This window comes from Melozone crissalis, unplaced genomic scaffold, assembly GCF_028551555.1.
Source record: "Melozone crissalis strain CALT ecotype California unplaced genomic scaffold, PUWL_Pcris_2 ptg000046l_1, whole genome shotgun sequence".
NCBI lineage: Eukaryota > Metazoa > Chordata > Aves > Passeriformes > Passerellidae > Melozone > Melozone crissalis.
Genome location: NW_026535824.1, coordinates 8,288,573 through 8,304,143, shown reverse-complemented (window position 1 = coordinate 8,304,143; position 15,571 = coordinate 8,288,573).

The following is a 15,571-nucleotide window of genomic DNA, read 5'->3' as shown; positions in this document are numbered from 1 at the left end:
CCAAATGTCTTTGCTGACTTATCATCATCTAACACTGTATCCCACAGGATATCCCCAAACCTTTTCCACTCTACTATCTCATGAACTGTATGTGAGTTAGCAAAAATCCCTTTAGAATAACCATAAGCTAATAACCCTGGTAATTCCTTTTTTAAATCTACCCCTTTTACTCCTCGCCTTTCTAAATATGAGGAGAAGGGATCGTATGTCGCTTGCCTATCCATACCTATATATCAGCGCGCGCTGTTGCAGCCCTCCAGGCTCCGGCGACACGTAGAGACTTGAGATACCTTTTGTGATCCTCAAGGGTGCTTTTAAAAATCCGGCACCATCCCGGCTGCAAGGACTCTCACCCAACTTCCCCGACCGTGGCGAATTTATAATCCAAGAGAGCGAACGTTCAGAGTGCCTTTGCCCGCATTCTCCACCATTTGTCAGAGGAAGGAGACCCAGACACCAGTTGGTTCATCCAAGTCCAATTTATTGATCGAATATGGCGGGTTAAATATAGTTCTTAATAAGCTTCATACATATTGCAAAAGTTGAGCTCAGGATTGGTTAGTTACATATCAGCAACTACACCTACTTCTACATTCTTGTGCTTATTCTTCTGTTACATTCTGCAGATATTCAGGACTAATCTCACCTCCCTTTCCTCATGTTGCAGCAAGGCCATCCGGCATTCTTGCCTGTCAGCAGTCACTGAATCAGAGACTGCTGACCTCCCTTTCGAGCTTAACCAGCGGCATTAAGTCAGTATGGCCCTTCTCAGCTAACCAACTCTTAATAAAATCCTCCACAGAAACACTTCCATCTCAGCCCGCTTAAGCCACTGCAGAGCAGGAGTTGTTGCTTTGGTAGCAGATGTGCTGTCAGGGTCCTTACAGCTCCACAAGATGTGCCTCTCCTAGAACAGATTTTTGCATTTTTGTACAATAAAAGCTATGTTTTAAATCACACCAGTGTAAGTCATGCACTCCTGTAGATGTGTTTTCAGACAGAGATATTTATATCTATGCCTAGTGAATGGCCTCCTGGGCAGCAGGAACAAATGAGGAAGCAAACTGGGCTGATAAAACATGCTTCTGCTTCAACAAAAACCCCCCAGTCTTCCCTTTCCAGAGAAGGCTATAAACCTTTTCTTGATTGGCCTAAAGGGGATAAACAAGTCCCTCCATGTCCTGATCTTTTACTAGTCTCAAATTATTTAGAAAAGTTTTAATTTTTTTTTTTTTGTGGGGGGGTGGTGGTGTTGGGGTCTGCACTTCAGACCTGTTCTCCCAGCAGCCAGGGACCTACAGCTGCTGTGGGTGGGGCAGGTGCTCAGGCAATTACCAACAGGTGCTTGGTAATTGCTAACAGCAGTTGAGGTGAGAAGTTGGCTTGTGCCTGGCTGAGAGCTTGACGACTGAGGTGAGAGAAGGGATAGGGAGTGGAGTGGACAATATTAGTTACACAAGCCAATCTGAGGTGTAGGTGGGATTTAACTGGATTAGGTACTGCATTTCATGGTCTTAATCACAATTTATGAAGAACTGAACATTTAACTGTGAGAAAGGACGTTTTAGTTGTTATTCTAGATGCTGCATTTACTAATATGTAATGTAGTTTTTTTGTATTTTGCTCAGAAGCTGTCTCAAAAACATTGAAGTCCAACTAAAGTCTTCATAAACACAAGTTAATAGCTTACTTTTTGTTAAAAACAGAAGCTGAAAGGGCCAATGGCTCTTGCATTCAGTAATTCACACATTTTAAAAGAAGTGGCTGTCTCTTGTTCCTGTGACTAGCTTGTCTCTTCAGGCTAGAAAACATTTCTGGGAGCATTTCCTTGCTGCTCCTATATATCTATGCCCTTGGAATCTGATGCTAATACTGTATTTTTCTAAAATTAGAAAATTTTAAATTTCTGTAGGCCCTTTCATTTTGTAATTTGCACCTGTCACTCGGGGGGGGGAAAAAAGTCTGATAAGTTTTTTTTCTTGTAGGCCTCTCAAATTGCAGCCCATTGCATTTAGCTGCAAAATCCTAGGTCATGCTAACAGGATGCCTGAAATGGACACTGGTAGAGGGTAAAAAAAATTGCCTGATACAGATGCTATCAACTATTTTTAGTTCCTGACAGTCCAGTATTTCCCTTACCTAAGGGATACCTGTTAATATTTCTTTCTCTTTTTCTTGAAGCTCTCAGTTCTGTGATGACTGAGAAACAAAAATACAAAGTAAGGGTGTGCAGAGTAGATGGACTTTATGAGAATTAGGGGGCAATTTGACTATACACTGATCGGTATGATTGCCTTCTTCTGTGAGATTGTAGTGATGTTGTAATATATGTTGGGAAATAATTCATGCTATAAAAGCGTGTATTTCATACAGATTGCAAAATCCAAACAAGTCTCTGACCACAAGCAGCCTGAGAGACAGGCGTCTATTCAAATTCCGAAATTCCTGAAGGTGGCCAGATAACGATCTGCACTTTAGCCCAAGAATAGACACACCCAGTGCGATGATCACCATTATCCCAAGACATGTCATGTCAATCGGAAGACGCCTGAGAGTGATCATTGCCCTGTTGATAACATCGATCAAGATAGTCAAAGTCGCCAGAAAGATATGTGTGAATACGTGACTTCCCTGAATCCGATCAGTGCTGGCTATCAACAAGGAAATGGCGATTGTCCAGCTCTGCACAGTGAAAGAACCAACTATGAATATGCAGAGTTACAAAAGAAACTGGGACTTCTTCGCTCAGGCATAATAAACTGTATAAAGCATCCCTGCAAGAAGTGGCTCTCGTGAATGGTGGAGGGTCCGATGCAATAGAGGGGGGATCCAGGTTTACCCCGCACCAACCCTGGGCTCGACACTGTCTCTTTGGCTGTGGTGGTTTTGAAGACCATGTTTTAATAGCAGAAAAAGATAAAGAAATCTTTTCAGATTTTTTATAATTTGACTTTCGATTGATCATTCATAACAGTTCCATATAGATGATTCCACATTTGGTGTCTTGGTGCCTAAATCAAGAGCACAATCAGTTTATGATAAGCACCAGTACAAGCTGGACTTCCCAGAGCAGCCAACTGAAAGAATCTGAAAAGAAGAAATGCAGGAAATGCCTTGGTAAACCTTGCCTGGAAGATGGGTGATTTTTTTTCAGTAATCTATACTCCATTCCCTTGGCCTTTGGTTTTCTTAACAAACCATTTGCATTCCAGATTCCCCATGAAGTGCGAAGCCTGAGCTTGTGGAAGTGGCTGAAAGATTCCCTGTTTCTCTGCAGGGACATTCAACTGGAACAGGAGCTGGAGCGCTGTCTGGGGAAGCCTTCTTGGAGCTGGAATTTGTGCCGTGTTGGGAGAGGAGGAGGAGAGGGAGAACACTGGTGCTGTGTGGCAGGAGCAGGAGGTTTGAGCCACAGGACATTCCGTCTGCGCCGCTGCCCCACAATGGGCAGCCGTGCCTGTGGCTCTGGGCCTGGCCCCACGTGCGCTGAGCTCCCTGGGCTGGGCTCAGGTTCCCGCTGGGCCTGGGCAGAGCCTGGGCTCAAACTGGGGGCAGCAGCAGTGGAAAACACCTCTGGGCATCTGCGTTTCCTGCTGCTGGGAAGGAACAATGAAGCGAGTTTAGAAGTTCTGATTTCTGCTTCTCCTAGTTGATTTTTTAATTTAACTCCACACTGTGGAGGCAAATTCTGTGACAGCCTCTGTCAGCTTGTTCTATTTCAACAGTGCTAGCAACAGGGCTCTGTTTGAGCCCTGCAAATGTGGCCTGTGAAGCTTTAATTCCCCTCATCTTAGTGTTCAGGGGCTGGTAAGCATTCCAGTATCTGCTGATCTTTATGCCTGTGACAAAAATACTGACTTCACTGTCATGAAAGCACCGTGGGTAGCACCAACTGAAAGAGGCACTTGCATTTTTATGGATAAAATTCAGGTTGCAAGCAGAAGAGGGCCAAGAGCAGCCATAATCTGCAATTCCCAAGGCAGAGGCACCAGCCGCCTCCTCCTGTCACCTCAGGGTGAGTCAAACAGAGCTGGAAACAGTGCTGGAACCCAATCCTTTCTTCGTCTGAGGGCTGGCTCAGGGGAGCACAGGCGGGCCCTGAGCAGTCAGGGCTGTGTGTGGGTGCTGGCTGCTCTGCGCCAGAACTGAGCTGGAAAAAGCCCTTGGGAGCAGAGGCAGGAGCAGGCGAGAAGGGGCCGGCACTGCTGCTGCTCCTGGCCGGGAGCCCCGGCTGGGCCGGGCCGGCGCCCCCTGCGCTGCGGCTGCTGCTGCTGCCAGAGCCGGGCGGGACTCGGGGACAGGGAACGGACACGGGGGGGACAGCAAAGGCCTGGTGGCTGCAGGGATGGTGGCGCTCGGGCCAGCGCCAGCACAGAGCTTCAGCCCACAGTTAACCCCGAGGGAAACACTGGGCAAAGGCTCCATTTCAGCCTTTCTGCACTCGTGGCTGTGAAAGGACTGAAATGAAAGGAGAGCAATCAGTGCCCGACACCTTCTCCTTTGGGAGGAGCCCCGCATCTGGGGCTGTGAGGGGCCATGAGGGACTGTGAGGGGGTGTGAGGGGCCGTGAGGGGCCACGAGGGGCCATGGGGAACTGTGAAGGGGTTGTGAAGGGCCATGAGGGGCTCTGAGGGGCCATGGGGAACTGTGAGGGGCTGTGAGGGGCCATGAGAGGCTCTGAGGGGCCATGAGGGGCCATGAGGGGCTGTGAGTGGCTGTGAGGGGCCATGGGAACTGGGAAGGTGTTGTGAGGGGCCATGAGGGGCTGTGAGGTGTCACTGTTGAGTCGAGAATGTCACAGAACTAGGCAGGAGGCAGTTGTGTAGAGAGAGTGAAAGAAGGTTTTATTCAAGAGAACCATGCAGTTTTTATAGAGAAACAGAAAGACGAAGTAGAGCAACACCACCTGCAGATTGTTTATACTTAACAAGTTATAACATCCCTACCATACCCTAAAAATTCTCACATGCTGCTGTGAGAAACACTTGCTGTTTCTCTCTCTCTCTTCCAGGGCATCCTCAGTGAGAGGCTGTGAGGGATCTCGGGGAACTGTGAGGGGCCATGAGCTGTGGGAGGCTGTGAGGGGCCATGAGGGGCCATGGGGAGCTGTGAGGGGCCATGGGGAACTGTGAGGGAGCCATGAGGGGCTGTGAGGGGGCATGAGGGGCCATAAGGGTCTGTGAGGGGCTGTGGGAGGCCAGGCCCCTCATGGAACCAAGGATCCATTGTGACTGCAGTACCAAGGAAATCATTGTTGACAGTACAGAACCTCATGGAACCAAGGGGCCATTGTGGCCCAGCAAGGCCTTGTGGAACCAAAGGCACCATGGTGACACTATGGAACCTCATGGTACCACAGATCCATTGTTACACAGCAGCCACAGCAGGGCCGCAGAACCAAGGAGATCATTGTGACACTGCACAACCTCATGGAATCAAGGCATCCATGATACACTACTGAACCTCATGGAGCAAAGGGTCCATTGTGACACTGTGGAACCAAGGAGACTGTTGTTGGCAGTAGGAAAGCTCATGGAACCAAAAGTCCATTGTGATGTAGTGGGGTGTCATAGAACCATGGAGACCATTAGGACACTTCAGGACCACTGGTACCAAGGGGCCATTGTGACACTGCAGGGCCTTGTATAACCAAGGGGTCCTTGTAGCATGGCAGGGCCTTATGGACTCAAGGGGATCAAAGTGACACTGTGGGGCTCCATAAGGGGCTGTGGAGCTCCATAAGGGGCTGTGGGGTTCCATGAGACCACAGGGCCATTCTGACGGTGGAACCAAGGATACCATTATTACACTACAGAATAAAAGAGGCCACTGTGAACCAGCAGGGGAACCCGCTGGTGCTATTGTGACACTTCAAGGGCATTGTGGAACAGCAGGGCCTTGTGGAAGCGATGAGACCATTGTGACATCCCAGGGCCTCATGGGAGCAGGGGGCCATTGGGACACTGTGGGTCCCCATGAAAAAGGGGCCAGTGTAACACATCCAGGCCTGTTGGAACCAAAGGGCCACTGTGATCCCAGGGAACCCAATAGAATCAAGGGGCCATTTGGAGACTCTGTGACCTCATGGAAGCAAGGGGCCATTGTGGCATTGTGCAGTCCCATGGCAAGAAGGAAACCATTTGGACACTGCAAGGCCACTTGGAAAGCAAGGGGCCACTGTGCCACTGCAGAGCCAAGGAGACCATTGTTATATCACTGGGCCTCATGGAAACAAAGATCTGTGGTGATCCTACAGGGCCTCATGGAACCAAGGGGCAATTTTGATGCTGCAGGGCCCCAAGGATCCAAGAACATGGAACAGGTCTGGGTGGCTGGGCCTCCTGGGGGCTGCTTGACTGGTCCAGCTGGCCTTGGCATGTTGAGAGTTGCTTCTTATCAACCCCTGAAACCCTGGAATTCTTTGCATTCCTTCCTGTGGGAAAGAAAACTGTCCTTCTCCAGGGGTTCAAGGCTGAAATTGGGATTCCTCCTCCAAATTTGATTATATCCAAGGATTATTCCCATATGAAACCTGCCAGGACAGAAGCTCTGGCTGGCCTTGGCCTCTTGGGGGCCACTCCTCATCTGCCTTCAAAACACTGGGGGCCCATTCTTTTCTCCCCATTGAAAAAAAACACTTTCAAGTCCAGACATCCATGGCCAAAACTGAGAATCCGCCTCCAAAATTCCTTATATCCAAAGGTGGCTCCCAGACAAAAGCTGCCAGGGCTGTCTAGATTCTCTTGACTGCCCTGGTGGCCCTGGTGTTGCTGTAGGGCCTGAGTGCTCTTGGGGCCGGGCGCAGTCCTGGGTGTGGCAGTGCCGGGGCTGAAGCAGGGACAGGCCATGGGCATGGCTGGGGCAGCGCTGACAGCTCAAGACAGGCCCTGGGGGCTCCAGGCTCCTTGCCCAGGCTCTCTCAAGAACATGGCCAGGCCAATGCTCAGCACAGAAAAGCCCCTTGAGCAGCCCCAGGCTGGCCGTGGGCAGGCTGGAGGCAAACAGCACGGCTGGGGCTCTGCAAGGGCCATGGGGGAGATGGGAAGCAGCAGCAGAGCAGGGTCTGATCCATCCCCAGTGTGCTGCACAGCCCAGGGCAGCGTCCCAGAGTGTCCTGATGGAGCTGCCAACAACATCCCCCCTCTGCAGCCCTGGCCTCTCCCCCAGCTCACACAGGTGCCCCATCCTTGCAGGCACAGACACGGCAGCACTGGCTCAGCAGCCCCTCTTTGCATTGCACACAGCAGGCAGGAGCACCCCCATGCTGTTGGTGTGGGGACATGAACCTGGGGGAGCACAAATGCCATCAGCCCCTGGGACCACCAAGGGCTGGGGGACACCAGGAAAACCACTCAGCTTTGTCCTGGCCTCTGCAGTCAGCCAGAAAGTTTGTTCCCATCAGATGGGAGTTTCCTGTCCCACTGCAGATGCTGTTGCTCAGAGCCAGGGCTGCCTGGCAGCCACCCCCAAACTGCCCTGAGCATTTCCTTGGCTTCACCTTTGCTTTCTTTCCTCTTCCTGCTGCAAATTTCTTCCTATTGCCCACCCCTCTTCCCTCCCCTGCAAACAGCCCATCCCTTTTTGCCCTTTCCTCTCTGTCCCCACTCCCCATTGCAGTTCCTGACTTGGCCCCATGAGAATGTCCCTTGGGGAGCAGGATCATCCTACAAGTGCTGCAGGAATTGTCTGCAGGCTCCTGCAGTGCCTGGTGCTGCTCCCTTGCCAGAGGCACCCCAGGCCAGGGGGGCACATCTGGGCTGCTGTGTCTGGCTCTGGGACTCCCTGTTCTGGGCAGTGAGGAGGAGCTGCAGAGGCTCTGCAGGACTGACAGGATGGGCTTTGGGGCTGGCAGGAGAAGCTGAGGGGCCTGGGCTGCTGGAGCTTCTGAACAGGAGCCCCAGGGCTCATCCTGTGACTGCTCCAAGGGTGGTTCCAGAGAATCCCAGAACCAGCAAGGTTGGAACAGGCCATGGAGATCATCAAGTCCAACCTCTGCCTATACACTGCCTTTTCTCCCCTGAGCCTGCTCTTCTCCAGGATAAACAACCTCAGCTTCCTCAGAAACTTAACACAGCTCTTGTGCTCCAGACCCCTCCCCAGCCTTGTTGTCCTTCTCTGGACACGCTCCAGCCCCTCCATGTTCTTCCTAAACTGGGGGCTCCAGATCTGAAGACAGCACTTGAGGTGCTGCCCAAGCAGTGCTGAGAACAGGGGAAGAATCCCTGCCCTGCTCCTGCTGGCCACACCATTCCTGATCCAGGCCAGGAGCCATTGGCCTTCTTGGCCACCCGGGCACACTGCTGCCTCATGTCCAGCCTTCTGTCCATCAGTCCCTGCAGGTCCCTGTCTGCCTGGCTGCTCTCCAGCCCCTCTGGCACCTTGCTGAGGGAGGGAGGCAGGGAGGGAACAGGTCCAGGTCAAATCCTTCCTGAAATGTGGTTTTTGCTGGCACTGCCAGTTCCCAGATCTTGATATTTCCCTATTCTGGTACAGCCCAAGTGCAGCAATTTGCTGGCAAAGAAAGCCAAAACCAAGCAAAGACCTGGTACCTACAGTAAACTGATCTCATGTTTGCTGACACTGCCAGTACCCAGATCGGGAATGTCTCAGATGCCTGCACAGCCTAATTCCAGCAGTTTGCTGGCACTGCAAAATTAGCATCTGGAAATTTCTCAGTGCCAGCAAAACCTAAATGCAGCAATTTTCTGGCAAAGAAAGCCAGAACCCAGCAGCTTCCCAGTGCTGCCACCAGCACCACCCAGGTCTGGTGTTTGCTGCGCAAGTGCCCAGATCTGGAAATTTCCCAGTGCTGGCACAGCCCAAGTCCAGCAATTTGCTGGCACAGAAAGCCAAAAGCCGGTAGTCTCCTGATGCCAGTACAGGTGCCCAGACCTGGTGTTTGCTGCCACTGCCAGTGCTCAGATCTGGATATTTCCCTGTTCTGGCAGAGCCAAGTCCAGCGATTTTCTGGTAAAGAAAGCCACAATCTGGCAATTCCCTGCTACTGTCATTGGCAATGCCAAGATCCGGTGTTGGCTGGCACCACCAGTGCCCAGATGCGGGAATTTCCCAGTGCCAGCACAGCCCAAGTCTAGGAATTTTCTGGCAAAGAAAACCAAAACCTTGCAAATACCTGGTACCTACAGCAACCCAATCTTGTGTTTGCTGACATCACACTGTCCAGATCCGGAATTTTTCAGATGCCTGCACAGCATAATTCCAGCAATATGCTGGCACTGAAAGTTCACATTTGGCAATTTCCTGGTGCTGGCACATTCCCCACCCAGATCTGGTGTGCGCTGGCACTGCCAGTGCCCACATCTGGCAATTTCCCTCTTCGGGCACCACCCATGTCCAGCAATTTGCTGGCAAAGAAAGCTAAAACCTGGCAATTTCCCCTTGCCAGCACCACCCAATCTGGAGTTTGCTGACAGCAGGATCCCAAGAAAGAAGGAAGGAAAGAAGGAAAGAAAAGAGGATGGCATCCAGATCCAGTCCTTCCTGGAGCCTGAAATGGGCTGTTTGCTGGCACTGCCAGTGCCCAGATCTGGAAATTTCCCTATTTTGGCACAGTCCAAGTGCAGCAATTTGCTGGCACAGAAATCCAAAACTTGTGGCAGCTTCCTGCTACTGGGTCTGGCACCGCCCACATCTTGTGTTTGCTGCACCAGAACCCAGATTTGGAAATTTCCTGGTGCCAGCAGAGCCCAAATCTGGCAGATTTCTGTCGCTGGCAATGACACCACCCAGATCTGGTGTTTGCTGGCAGCACCAGCGCCCAGATCTGAAAACTTCCTGGTGCTGGCACAGCCCAATCCCAGTGATCTGCTGGCACAGAAAGCCAAAGTTTGGAAATTTGCAGGTTCTGGCTCCAGCACCATCCAGCTCTGGTGTTTGCTGGGACCGCCAGTGCCCAGATTTGGAAATTTCCCGATGCCTTCACAGCCCAGGTCTAGCAATGTGGTTTTAGCTAGCTTAGGAAGAGAAGTTCCTCGGACTGTGACTTTCCTTTTTCTTGGAACTGTTTAAACCTGCTCTGGACTGAAAACCCACACAAACACCGGCAGCTCACACCTGTGGCCCCCCGAGCTCTGGGACGCTGCATTCCAGAACCAGAGGGACTTAGAAGAGACCGAGTGAGCCAACTACAACCCACAAAAAGGACTTTCTGAATTTGCCATCGCTTCAGCACTACCAGAGGTTTTATTTAATATTATTCATTTTCCATGCTTGCGAATACTTTACTTGTTAAATAAACTGGGGTTTTTTTCACTTTTCTCAAGGGAACTCTTTTCCTGAACTAGTAGGGGTAGGGGACACTTGAACTTGCTTTCTAGATGGACCCCTTTTGGAGATTTCCTCCCAAAATTTGCCCTAAACCAGCACAAACAGTCATCATGAAAATTTCACCAGTGACATAATTTCCTGGTGGCAAATCTTGTGACAGAAGCTTGACCTTGTTCTCCATGAGAGATTCTTGGGAAGAGCAGACAGGAGAAGATTCCTGGAAAACTGAAACAGCTTTACAGAAGGGAAATGAAAATGAAGGAAACAATCCAAGATGTTTTCCTCTGTTAATTTCTATGCTCTCCTTTTCCATGTTGCACTACTTCTCCATCCCAGTAATTCCAGATGTACCTCACCTCTAAGACTGGTGACTTGGTGATTTCTAGACACTCTAAAATCCCATGAGCCACACACAGTTTTCCTTCCCCTCTTTTTACTGGAAAGCAACACTGGAGATGTAAGTGCAGTGCTGGGCTCAGGTAGGAATCCTACCCCAAGGGAAGGTGGTCCGACAGTGTTTGACCCTCAGCAAGGACAATGCACAGCAGCAGGCGAGGGGATCGCTGTGCCAGAGTGCAAGAGTCATGGCTCTGCATCTGGGCTCAAGGCTGCAAAGTTCCCGTGTTTGGGCAGACGGAGGGGCTGGCCCCGGGGCGCGGGGGATCGAACGTGGGGCTCGTGGGGCGAGCGGGGAACGGACACGGGGACGAACGGCCCCGGTGCCTCAGTTGCAGCAGCGGCAGCAGCAGCGGCAGAAAAAGCAGATATTCTACAACACTCACTCTCTTTCTTTCTCCTTCTCTCCCTTTCCCGCTGTCGGGCACCCTTCTCTCGGGGTCCCTTGCCCGACGTCCCTCTCCTCTCCCCGCCTCCCTCTCCCCTGCCGGGCTGGGCCATGCCCCCGGCCCGCCCCCGGCTGCCCCGTGCCCGGCCCCGGCCGTCCCGCCGCGGTCTCGCCTCCGCCTGGCTCTGGCCGTACTGGCGGTGGCGCTGCTGGGCGGGCATCGCCGCCCTTCGGCTCCGCCTGGCCCGAGCCCGGCTCCGGACCCGAGGCAGGGTCCAGTCCCGACCCCGGCCCCGGCCCCGGCTCCTCCCGGGGCCCGCGGAGGACACACGCGGCGCGGCCGCTCCCGCCGCTTCCGCTGCGGCTTCCCCGGCCCGAGCTCGGCCTCTCGGCAGCGCGGCCGCCGGCCCCGAGCCTCCCGTGCCGCGTTCCCGGGAGCGAACGCCTGGGCATGGCCGGCCCGGGGCGGGTGAGGGGCGCTCGGGGGCCGTTGCTGGCCCCGGGCCGAGCGCTGACAGCCGCGTCCCGCCCGCAGGGCAGGCTCAGCAGGGCCTGAAGGAGCAGTACAGGCTGGGTTCGCTGCTGGGGCGCGGCGGCTTCGGCAGCGTCTTCGCGGCCAGGGGGCTCTCGGACGGCGCCCCGGTGAGCGGCGGACGAGGAGGAGGGGGCGGAGGAGGAGGAGGACGGAGGGCAGAGAATGGGGCTGGGCAGGGAAGGCGGCGAGCTGAGCCCTCTGCTCCCCTTGACTTGCAGGTGGCCATCAAAAGGGTGCCACGGAACCGCGTCCTGCACTGGGGCGAGCTGGTGAGTGAGCAGGGCCAGCAGCCGGGGCTGCCGGGCGGGGATGAGCTGGCGCCCGGCACGGTGGGAGCCGCCAGGACGCCCCGAGGGAGAGCGGGCGTGGGGCCAGAGCAGGGTGCAGAGCATCCCGGGCTGGCTGAGGGCTTCACGAGCCCCGGCACCGCATCGGCTCCACTGACGGCATCGTGCTCCTCCCACAGCCCGACGGCACCAGCGCACCCCTGGAGATCGTGCTGCTGGCCAAGGTGTCCACTGGCTTCCCCGGTGTGGTCCAGCTGCTGGAGTGACTTGAGCTCCCCAAGGACATCTTGATGGTGCTGGAGCGGCCAGAGCGGTGTCAGGACCTGCAACGTTTCATTCGGGCACGGCGGTTCCTGCCTGAGGAGGAGGCACGGGAGCTGTTCCGCCAGGTGCTGGAGGCCGTGCGGCACTGCCCCAGCTGCGGGGTCCTGCACCGCGACATCAAACCAGGGAACATCCTGGTTGATCTGGCCACCGGGCAGGCCAAATTGATTGACTTTGGCTGTGGCACCTACCTGCAAGACACAGCCTACACTCACTTTGCAGGTGAGCCCACGCAGGGCTCCTGGGCCCAGCATCTCATGGCCCAACATCTCCCAGCCCAAGCTGGCTGTGGCAGCAGGGATTCTCTCTTTTGCGGCCCTTCATGGCACTGAGTCTTCAGCGAGTTTCTTTTGAAACTCAGGGCTGGGTGGGCAGCCATCTTCCAGCCCTGCTGGCAGCCTTTGCCCCCCACTCTGCCCAGAACTGGTGCTGGGGCAGCCAGCCCAACAAAAACACCCGTGGGTGGGGGTAGCAGAGAGGGGGGACTGGAACCTGTGCCCAGCCGGTTTGGTGTGCAGGTGAGAAAGGGCTTGGACTGCTCCACTCACCTGGTCTGTTGGGGTTCATAATGGTTTTTGGGGCAATGCAGGCAGGGAGGATGAGAGCATGGTTTTTCCCAGCACTGGGTGGGTTCTTCCTTGTTATGGTCAGGCCTTGCCAGGGCTTCCACTGCCCTCTTGAAACACCAGAGGCTTCTTTTCCAACCCCAAGTCTGTACACAAGTCCCAGGTGCTGGTGAGAGGGCAATGCTCACCTGTGTGCCACTGAGGCAGCCCCCACATGCCCAGGGTTGCTGCGGCCAGGCTCTGGGAGCACCAGCTTCCCCCTGATGAACTCCATCTGTATTCCATAGGAACACGGTCATATAGTCCCCCGGAATGGACCCACTTTGGCCGGTACTATGGCAAGCCAGCTACCATCTGGTCCCTGGGCATCCTGCTGCACCAGATGGTCTGTGGGGAGCACCCTTTCAGGAGGTGCCAGAACATCAGCTGGGACCATCAGCTCTCGCTGCCAGAACGGCTCTCTCAAGGTGGATCCTCATCTCTGGGCACGGGGGGAATCCCAGTGCTGGGAGACAGCAGCAAGCTTGTGGGCATCCTGCTCTGGCAGCTGCTGAGGAGGTGGCACATGTCCTGCTCTCCTCCAAAACAGGGAATGGATGGGAATGTTTAGGCCCACCTTTGAGCACATCCAGCATGGCCTGTGCATGGGAATGGTGGGGCAAAGCCAATAGGAGCCTTCTCCAACTAAGTGGTGGTTTCTGGTTTCCCTGCCCAGAGTGCCAAGATCTGATCAAGCAGTGTTTATCCATGCTGGACTTGGAAAGGCCCTCATTAGAAGAGCTGTTCTGTCATCCTTGGATACAGGATATTCATCTGCCCTAGAAGAAGGGAGAGAGCACAGGCACACTTTGATCCAGGGCCCTGGTAAGTTCCAGCTCCACACGTGCCTTGGCAATGAGAAGCAAAGGAACCCAGCCCTTTTTGTGCTGCCTGTGTCACTGCACCGGGGTCATGGGATGGGAACACACAGCCCTTGTGCTGGAGCTGAGCTGCTCTGCCCAGCACTGGTGGCTGCCATCCAAGCTGGTTTTGCTTGTCCTGGTTCCCTGACAGCTGGGGCCCTGGGCAGAGCCCTGAGAGCCTGGTCTGCCCCCAGGGAAGGAGAAGAAGCCCCTGGAGAAGCTGTACTGGGTGGGGATGCTGCTGCTGGAGAGAGTGAGGATGACACCAAGGATGACAAGCTCTTCCTCAGCCTGGCCAGCTGAAGATGATGGACTTTGATTCTGGCACCTTCTTCAAAGCCAGGCTCCACAGTGAATTTGCAGATGAGTCCACATGCAGGGGGATGCTCTCAGATTTGGGCATTGCCCAGCCTGGCTGGGAACCAAAGGCTCCCCCTTTGCTGGGGCAGATGCAACTCATTCTTCAGTGGCTGCCCAGCTGCTTTTGGCAGGGCTGGAGGATGGGCTGGGGTGGGTACGAAATGGGAGTGGGCTCCTGGCCCTGCCAACAGCCCCCAGCACCCACCGTGCCCCGGGCTGGGGCTGGGGCTGGGGCAGCCAGCCCGACACAAACAAAGCCCCATGGTGGGAGCAGAGGTGGGACTCCCGAACCTGTGCACAGCTGCTTTGCTGTGCAGGCAAGGAAGGGCTTGGGCTGCTCTACTGCCCTTGTTTGCTTTGGGGTCACTGTGATTTGGGGGGCAGTGCAGAGGGGAAGAGAGAAAGTGCAGGCTTCCCTCACCCATGGCTGGGTTTTTCCCTTGCATGCAGGGGTTTGGCCTTCCTCAAGGCCCTGACAGAGATGGGAGTTTTTACCGTTTTTCTTGTTTTCCCTTTTTGCATCTAATATCTTTTCAAGAATGTGTTGTTTGTTTTTCCAGAGGAAGCATTCCAGGTGGTCCAGTGTGGATGGGGAAGTGCTGGGGAGCAGCTGTGGCGTGGATGGGCCATGCCCTTGGAGAAGGCTGAGGCCATGGTTTGGGAGCAGCTTTTCTTGCAGCCGTGGGTGGCATGAGGTGGGTCCCTGTGTGCTTGGCAGGGTGGGATCAGAGCTTTTGGGAGATGGCAGCGAGCACAGGAGCATCCTGCTCTGGGCAGCTGCTGAGGGCTGGATGTGCCGTGGCTGGGCTGCAGGCTGGGCACATGTGCTGCCCTCCTGCTCTGCTGCCAAAGGCAGCAGGGATGGGCAGCTCTGTGCACAGCTCTGGGCACAGCCAGCATGGCCTGGGCACCGCAGGCCTTGGCACAAGGGCACAGGAGCTCTCAGCTGACAGGCGGTTTCTGCTTTCTCTCCTTGCAGCCGGGCTCTGCGGGTGCTGAGGCTGCTCTGGGCTCTGCCAGGGCTCTGCTGGGCTCAGCCCTGGGCCCAGCTGGGCTGGCTCTGCCCTCACATTGCTCTGACAGCTCTGCATCAGACGAGCCCGTTGCGAGCGCAGCGCCTGAGCTTTCTGCTTTGGCAGGTGAGTGAGACTCTGCTGCAGGCCCAGAGATTGCAGCTGGGGACACACATCCAACTGGCAAGGACCCAAACTCTCCACAGTCCCAGCTGAATGCCTGGATCTGTACAGGGTGTTTTGTCTGTCCCATTCTTCCTTCTTGATTGGCTGGAATTGTGCAATTGCACTTTCTTCCTCCTCTAGAAGTGCCATGAGTGGGCCAAAGCTGGCAAGTGGGCCGTGCTCCTGAGGCAGTGCAGTCTGGAGCTGGTGGATGGAGAATTGCCCTTTCTGCACTGGCAAACCAGAGCAAAAAGCTGTCAGTGGGACTTTGCGTCTCTAAGAAATCCCTGACAGTTTCAAAGGGAATGTGCAGCTCGTTTTCAGGCTGAGAAGGAAGGTCATCTTCTG